This window comes from Podarcis filfolensis (assembly GCF_964270895.1).
Source record: "Podarcis filfolensis genome assembly, chromosome: 10".
NCBI lineage: Eukaryota > Metazoa > Chordata > Lepidosauria > Squamata > Lacertidae > Podarcis > Podarcis filfolensis.
In genome coordinates, this window is record NC_139612.1 from 69,934,314 (window position 1) to 69,942,844 (window position 8,531).

At 44.7% G+C, this 8,531-nt stretch overlaps 1 long non-coding RNA gene across 1 annotated transcript; it reads left to right on the forward strand.

Moving 5' to 3' along the window:
- Nucleotides 1-544: 544 nt before the first annotated feature.
- On the forward strand, nucleotides 545-4,103 carry LOC310743148. Its single transcript, XR_014538819.1, has 2 exons — nucleotides 545-1,053; nucleotides 2,984-4,103. It is a non-coding gene; the product is annotated as an uncharacterized lncRNA (long non-coding RNA).
- The last annotated feature ends 4,428 nt before the right edge of the window (nucleotides 4,104-8,531 follow it).

Sequence of the window (8,531 nt, forward strand, 5' to 3'; positions counted from 1 at the left end):
CCCTTCTGGGCTGTCGGGGGAAGAGCGTGAGGGCGGCCATTTTGAAAAGAAGCCACCTTGACGGAGGTGGATGGAGACTGGAAAATGGCCGCCTCTGACAGGAATCGATGGATGAGAACGACAGGGTTTTAACTCCTCAAAAAGAGAGAGCTGGGGTTTTAATTATTTAATTCCATTGATCTGGCTTCTTATAGGATTTCTCACCCGGCCTTCAACCATATAAGGTCCTAAGGGCAGGCTGCAGCAGTTTTTTAAAACCAGATAAACATTATTTTTTAAAAAATGAGAAACCAACTTGGGTCCGGTTGACCCAACTTGACCACTTCAATTGGCACAATTGCAGGTGCCCCATAATGTCCATTTCATATTTGTTAGTACTTGGTCTTTTAATGTTGTTGTTGCAGTAGCAGCCTGTGGAACTACCTGCCTCATGATATCAGGCACGTGCCTTCAATGTAATAATAATAATAATAATAATAATAATAATAATAATAATAATAATTTTATTATTTATTTATACCCCGCCCTCCCCAGCCAAGGCCGATCTCAGGACGGCTAACAAGCAATAATAAAAACAATATACTCTTTTTGGCGTCTGCCAAAACCATTCTTGCTTTGACAGGCCTACCCAGATGCTTAGAAGCTCAAGGTCATTTTAATCTGCTTTAGTATTTTAACTTTTGCATGTTTTTAAAGGTATGGTTGTGATTTTTCTCTCTCGGTGTTTTCGCTTTGTCTATTTGTAAATTCCTTTTTTTTTTTTACAGTCAGCTAGCGGGATGCAAATTTAATGGAATAAAAAATAAATAAATACTGTTTGAATTGGAAAACGGAGGTTGTTATAAAAACACCCCTTAGCTGTCCAAGGCTGGGGTAAAGAGTTGCATCGCTATTGTTTTCATTTTCTTTTAATTTCAAAACTTTATAACCCGCCTGCTAGCCCTGTAAGGTCTCTCAAGATGGCTAATCCTGGAACAGGGAAAAAAAAATACAATCCAAAATGCATGATTATTATTATTATTATTGAAAGGAGCCCGGCATAATGTACAAGAGGTAAGTTAATATAATACGATAACTTAAAATGTACAGGAAAATACACACAGGCACACACTCCACCATAAATAGCCTTTTAAAAGCTTTGTGAGAACAGAGCTGTCTTGCTTTAGTGCCCAGGACAAAATGGAGGTGCCTGGTGGGCCTCTTTGGGGCGGCTGGAGTCGTGCCACTACCACCAAAAAGGCCCTGCTTCAAAAACTCGTCGCTGTTACCTCCTGTGAAATGGAAACTGAAGCAGAGCCAGGGGCGTAGGAAGGGGGACGGGGGGTGTAAAAAATGAACAATTACTGCCCTGCTAGGGCGGTTCATTAAAAACTTTTTTTAAAAAAATGCCTGTTCCAAAGGTCTTATTTTACTACACTAGGGATTATGTAGCTATATCTGAAATTTCATGCATATCAGTTAATATCTTGACCATCCTCCACGAAAAGAACTGTTTACTTGGCCGTTTTCATACGTCGTGAAGGCTGGAATTTCAATTGAGTGCAGCCAAAACACAATCCATCCTGTAGATTTAAGTATCTGTCCACAGCCGCCCCCTTGTTATCAGAGGCCCATAATCCACATTGTAAGAAAATATGAAATAACGTAAAACTATTTTTGCAGGCCAAAAAATAATAATCAATTGGGGGGGGGGGTGACAAGAAATTTTCCACACCTTGGAGAGATAAAATCGAGATATGGAAATATGGAAATATCGATGAGAGGCAGGACTGAGATTTGGAAATGCTTTGAGGTCCAGACCGTGGGAAGTCGTAAAATCAAAATTACAATTCGGAAGACAATTGGATTTTTTATTTTAGTTTTTTACTTTTGATTTGATATGTTAATTGGATGTTTTTTATTTGAAAATTAATAAACGCTCTAACAAAACAAAAAAGAAAAGAACTTTTCCACACCAGGTACCACCTGACCTTCCTACGCCTCTGAGCAGAGCTCCCTAGTTATCTTAAATAAAAACTGGGGCAATAAAACAGGAGATAAAGCGCAAAAGCACTTTCTGCCTATGATGCATTTGGCCCAGATTGGGCCAGGGCAGAGATCAGCTGCTAGACTCCCTAGAACGAAATCCGCCCAGTTTTTCCCCAGACCCATAAGGTGAGTGTTAGTGGGCCTGATGGCTGCGGCCATCCACTTTGGGGGACACGTCTCTTGCACGCCGGACTCAATTTAGGGGAAGTTTTTAAGTTTTAGGACTTGAGGAAGTTTTTAATGACTGGTGTTTTGATGTGTTTTTGGATTATTTTGAATTTTATTGAAGTTATTCACAACACAAATCTACTACAGCAACAAATAAACCCACCACCGTAACATCTAAAACGAAACAAACTTTAGAACAATACACTTTCAACGAAGAAAAACGAAATAAAGGACTTCCTTTATCCTGTACACAGCTTCCTTATTTACTTCTTATAAACTGTTTCCCATATAGATAACTATGACTGGTCGTCTCAAATTGTAACTTAAGAACCAGATATCCTCCTGCAGGAATTAATTGAAACAAATCCGGGTGGTGATTTGGGGGCACTGCTTTAAGGTGCCGTATGTTTTGCTCTATGAGACTCACTTTTTCCCTCCTAAAAAGTAAGGGGAAATGTGTGTGCGTCTTATGGAGCGAATTCAGGCTGCGCAGCTATCCCAGAAGCCAGAACAGCAAGAGGGATCGCTGCTTTCACTGCGCAGCGATCCCTCTTGCTGTTCTGGCTTCTGAGATTCAGAATATATTTTTTCTTGTTTTCCTTCTCCAAAAACTAGGTGCGTCTTGTGGTCTGGTGCGTCTTATAGAGCGAAAAATACGGTATTTTTAATCTTTTGTAGGAAGCCGCCCAGGGTGTCTGGGGAGACCCAGCCAGATGGGTGGAGTATAAGTAATAAATTATCATCATCATCATCAACAGCATCCTGCATATTTTTCTCTCTGTTTCAGGCATAAAAGCATCTCTGGCTGCCGCGAAAGGATCGACCCAAACATTAACCTGGATGCAAAGGTATAAAGAGCCATCGGGGGTGCTGCACGGACACCATCCAGGAATGCTGCCCCCCAACTTTCTTCCTCCTTTGCAGGCGATGGCGTCGGTCAGGATGCGGCCCTCCCATGTCGCCTTATTCCAGCCGTATCCTCTCTCTCTTGCTGTGTTTGGCAATGGTAGAACTCACACTGGTGAGGTATCATGATCCGGTGGTTCTAGACTTGCCAACTACAGCCTGAGGGTCAAGCCTCAGTCGCCCGTCCTGCGGTCAGGGAGAATGGACCCGCTAGCAAACAGCTCCCTCTGCCAGTGGTCGAGAGCAGGCGCAGACAGAAGTGAAATTCCAAATTCTCTGCCCGCTCAGGGTCACAGAGCAAGTAGTCCTTCGGAACAGGGGGCTTCCCCAGCGCCACTCTTTGCTTGGGTTCAGGAGCGGTTGCACGGGCCCCCCGTAATCTTCTTGTGCCAAGATGATTGTTTCTTCTAACGTGGGATAGAAACTTAAAAATAAAATAAAATAGAATTCAAGTTTGTCCTCATTGAAGATGGAGGCTACCATCTTGAATTGTGAATTTATTGTGTATAAATGTTGGCTGCAAGGAGTGTGTTTATGGAGGGCGTGGAGGGGTACCAGGCTCCAAAGCTATGGAGTCTTTCGTAAAAAGAGATTGCGGGATTAGGCCAAAGTGCAGCATCCCGTTCTCACGGTGGCCAAAAGAGAAGCCTGCAAGCAAGATCTGAGCACAAGAACATTCTACGCACTTGCAATTTCCAGCAACGGAGGTGCTGCAGACTTTTAATTCATGGAGGCTCGAAATGGACTTTTTTATAAAAAAGATGAATGCTGCTGTCCTCTGTGTCTGGGACTAGCTTTCACACGGTCTCCGGCACAGTTCCGTTCCTAATGTACATTTCCTCTCGCAAGTGCCCCTTGTCCTGTCTCAAGGCAGCAAACTGGTTCCTTGCAAACAAAAAAACCACTTCACCAACCTCCAAATTCTGCATAACCTTTGAAATATAACCTTTGAAATTACATGTCGCTGATGCTTTGCAATAAAAGTTCCTTCTTTTCTCTGGGATCCTATTCCTATTCCTATTTTGCAGAGGTGCAGGAAGACACCTATCTAATAGGTCTTGGAAAAAATGGGCTAAACTGCTTTGAAAGTCCAGCGGGCTTTCCACATGGCCAGATTTTTGCACAATTGCACTGGGGATTTGCTTGGGAGCAGCCCCCTCCTCAAAATGCAAAGGGCTCTTGCACAGTTCCTATTAATTTCAATCACTGTTAAGGTTAAGGAGACCAGATTCGCGTGCCCCTGCCCCCATTCACCACATTCACTCTGTCTTGGCCTCAGTGGCCCACCTGTATAATGGGAATAACGAAAAAGCACAAAGTGCAGGTGGGGGGGCAGTAAAGGACTTTGCTAAGTGGAAATGCGACTTAAAAACACACATCGTTGCAGCAGCTTCGAGGAACACCATTATACTGAGTTAGACCATTGGTGCATCTAGCCCAGGACTGTCCACACTGGCAGCTCTCCATGCTTTCAAGACAGGGGCCTTAACCCCACTCTAACTGAACATGCCAGGGATAGGAGCTGGGCCCTTCTGCATGAGAGGCGGTTGCTCATTCACTGAGATATAGAAGATAGGAAATAATAATAATAATAATAATAATAATAATAATAATAATTCATTATAGTACCCCGCCCATCTGGCTGGGTCTCCCCAACCACTCTGGGCGGCTTCCAACAAATATTAAAAATACATTAAAATGTCACACATTAAAAACTTCCCTGAACAGCCTTCAGATGTCTTCTAAAAGTCTGGTAGTTGTTTTTCTCTTTGACATCTGGTGGGAGGGTGTTCCACAGGGTGGGTGCCACCACCGAGAAGGCCCTCTGCCTGGTTCCCTGTAACCTCACTTCTTGCAATGAGGGAACCTCCAGAAGGCCCTCAGCGCTGAACCTCAGTGTCCGGGCAGAACGATGGGGGTGGAGACGCTCCTTCAGGGATACTGGCTTTACCACACCAATTGGTCCATCTACCTCAGTATTGTCTGCACTGACTGCCAGCAGCTTGCCAGAGTTTCAGACAGGGCATTTTTCTAGCCCTCCCTGCAGATTCTGGGGATTGGACCAGAGTCCTTCTGCATGCAAAGCAGGTGTTCAGTCACTGAGCTGCAGCAGCCCCTCTTCCTTAAAGGGCAGCATTCCCACATTGGCGAGGAGGGCTTCCAGGAGGCCTGTGCCCCAGAACCCCATTGATTTGGAAATCTGCCCTAGTGGAGCTGGAAAAGCAGATGTTCCTGAGGCCAAAGTGATTTCCTAGTACCTGACGCTCAGCAAACCACGTTTGCTTTTTCACTTCCTGTTTCTTCATATCTCCCTGCTCCTGACATAACTTAAAGGTAAAGGGATCCCTGACCGTTAGGTCCAGTCGTGGCCGACTCTGGGGTTGCGGCGCTCATCTCGCTTTATTGGCCGAGGGAGCCGGCGCACAGCTTCCGGGTCATGTGGCCAGCATGACTAAGCCACTTCTGGCGAACCAGAGCAGCGCACAGAAACGCCGTTTACCTTCCCGCCGGAGCGGTACCTATTTATCTACTTGCACTATGACGTGCTTTCGAACTGCTAGATTGGCAGGAAGACATAACTTGCTGTAAGGCAAATTACGGATTCTTTCCTCGTTCTCGATGGAAAATGTGCCGCCCCCCCCTTCCGCCGTGCAGGTGTTTTGGATGCTGGGCCTTCCGCCGGCCTGGATGTCTCTCCTACTTGCACGGCTGATGGGAGCTGACAGGTTAAATTATGCATGACCCGGGATACGATTTTGACAGGTGTCTCTCTTGGAAACAGGACTGAACAAGACCCTGGGCGCTATCCAGCCAGGAACTACAGAGGGCCCAAAATGAGACGGGCAGTTTTCATGGGGTTAAGGGGCCTCGCTTCTGAGTTTTGGCTTTTGGATCTGCTCTGCCAAGCGCTGAAAATCTTTTTTTAAAAAAAGATGGGGACCATTCATCCCACCAAATGAGATTCCACACTGTTAACCACACACGAAGAGATTTCTAAAATCTCACTCAGAAACTCTGATCGCTTGGCATGCACTCATTCTCTCCCTCTCTCTTTTATTTCACATGCCGTCTATTTTTCTTACATTTCCGTTCCACCTTTGCACCTTTGGCCAGGTGTTTATTTTAGCTCCTTCCAGGCTAGCCTTATACTGGTAGCATTTGAAACAAATAGAGAAAATCAGCAAAAGCAACCATTTTCACTGCCGGGATGTGTCCCTGCCGAGACCCTGCCATTCCTTCATATCCCTTCCAGTTTGTGAAAGGAAGGGAACACAGGTGTGACTCTGGAGTGGCCACAGGTCTTTGGGGTGCTGTCCCTAGATATTTCGCAGACTGCTTGGTTCCAATAGATGCTAACTTTGCTGCCCATCCGAGTTATCCTCTTTCTTGTCTAAGTCTCTGCAGAGGGAAATACCAGCCAGTGCCTGTATACACTAGCATGGTAAATATTTTGCTTCAAATTAACTGAGGCACCTTTTTAATCAATTAACAGTGCCGAAGTTCAGTGGGTCTTACTCCCAGGTAAGTAGGTTCAGGACTGCAGCCTAAAACTCATCATATTTGCCCAAAATGAGCGAAATCTGACCTCAGGTTTCAGCTGTACAGGGAACTAACCCGGTGGACAGGAACCTTAGGCCCAGATGTGGCCCTCCAAGACTCTGTGTCTGGCCCTTGTAATGCTCCCCAGGCTAACCTCTCCTACTGGGCCTGCCCCCCCCCCTTTAAGTGCTTTTCCCTGGCTGGAATGTGACCTTGAACTCTGATGATGCCTTGTCGGAGGATAGACAGGTGTACAGACCTGGGCAAGAACTAGCTTATTGCATAAAAGTAAGGTAAAGGTAAAGGGACCCCTGACCATTAGGTCCAGTTGTGGCCGACTCTGGGGTTGCGGCGCTTATCTCGCTTTACTGGCCGAGGGAGCCGGCGTACAGCTTCCGGGTCATGTGGCCAGCAGGACTAAGCCGCTTCTGGCGAACCAGAGCAGCGCACGGAAACGCCGTTTACCGTATTTTTCGCTCTATAACACGCACCCGACCATAACACGTGCGTAGTTTTTAGAGGAGGAAAATCCGTAGGCATGCCACCCGTAGGCATTCCCTCCATAACACGCACAGACATTTCCCCTTACTTTTTAGGAGGAAAAAAGTGAGTGTTATGGTGCAAAAAATACGGTACCTTCCCACTGGAGCGGTACCTATTTATCTACTTGCACTTTGACGTGCTTTCGAACTGCTAGGTGGGCAGGAGCAGGGACTGAGCAACGGGAGCTCACCCCGTCGCGGGGATTCGAACCACCGACCTTCTGATCGGCAAGCCCTAGGCTCAGTGGTTTTAACTATACAGACCCTCATTGGCAAGGTGATGTCTCTGCTTTTTAAGATGCTGTCTAGGTTTGCCATTTCTTTTCTCCCAAGAAGCAGGCGTCTTTTTATTTTGTGACTGCTGTCACCATGATCATGGAGCCCAAGAAAGTAAAATCTCTCACTGCCTCCATTTCTTCCCGTGGAAGACAGGAGGGCCTGGCGTCCTCTGGTCCATGGGGGTCACAAAGAGTCAGACACAACATTGTTCGAGCCTCACATTGAGCAAAAGATTCCTCTGTTTTTCAAAAAAAATTATTGATTTTCCACATTTATAACAAATATAACAAATAAAACACACAAAAGAAAACACAACAATACTAAAAAAAGAAAGAAAACCACCAAAAAGCCCAAATATATAAACTCTTATTATTTCTAAGACCCAATCTAGCTTTCATTGTTATCTACTTCCTCAACCCCCCCAACTGAATTTCATTGTATCACCTTGTAACAGTTCTCCAAAATCATCTTTCTAATAAAATTTACTCCTTCAATTTACTATCATCTTCTCTTTTCTTAATAGTCTAAATCCATAATGCTTTGCAACACATTAGCCTATTTGGTGCTTTCAAATGACTTCTAATGATCTTATATTACAATATTTAGCTAAATAATCTTTAAATTTCTTCCAATCTTCTTGGTATTCCTCTTCTTTCTGATCGCGGATTCTTCCAGTCAGGTCAGCCAGCTCCAAAAAGTCCAACATCTTCACCTGCCATTCTTCTACAGTTGGTATTTCTTGCGATTTCCAATTTTTGGCTAATAAAAGTCTTGCCGCTGTAGTGGCATACAAAAACAATCTCACATCTTTTTTGGGCAATTCCAATCCTATTATTCTAAGTAGAAAGGCTTCTGGTTTCTTAATAAAAGTATTTTTCAACATTTTTTTCAACTCACTATAAATCTTTTCCCAGAAGTCTTTCACCTTAGGACAAGCCAAACTTTTTTCAAAGAGGGCCAGATCTGATGAAGTGAACATGCGTGAGGGCCAACCAAAGTTGCTTTTTAAAGGATTTTACCCCAGGACATATACTGCCATGGGGACCAGATTACATTGACCACCAGCGG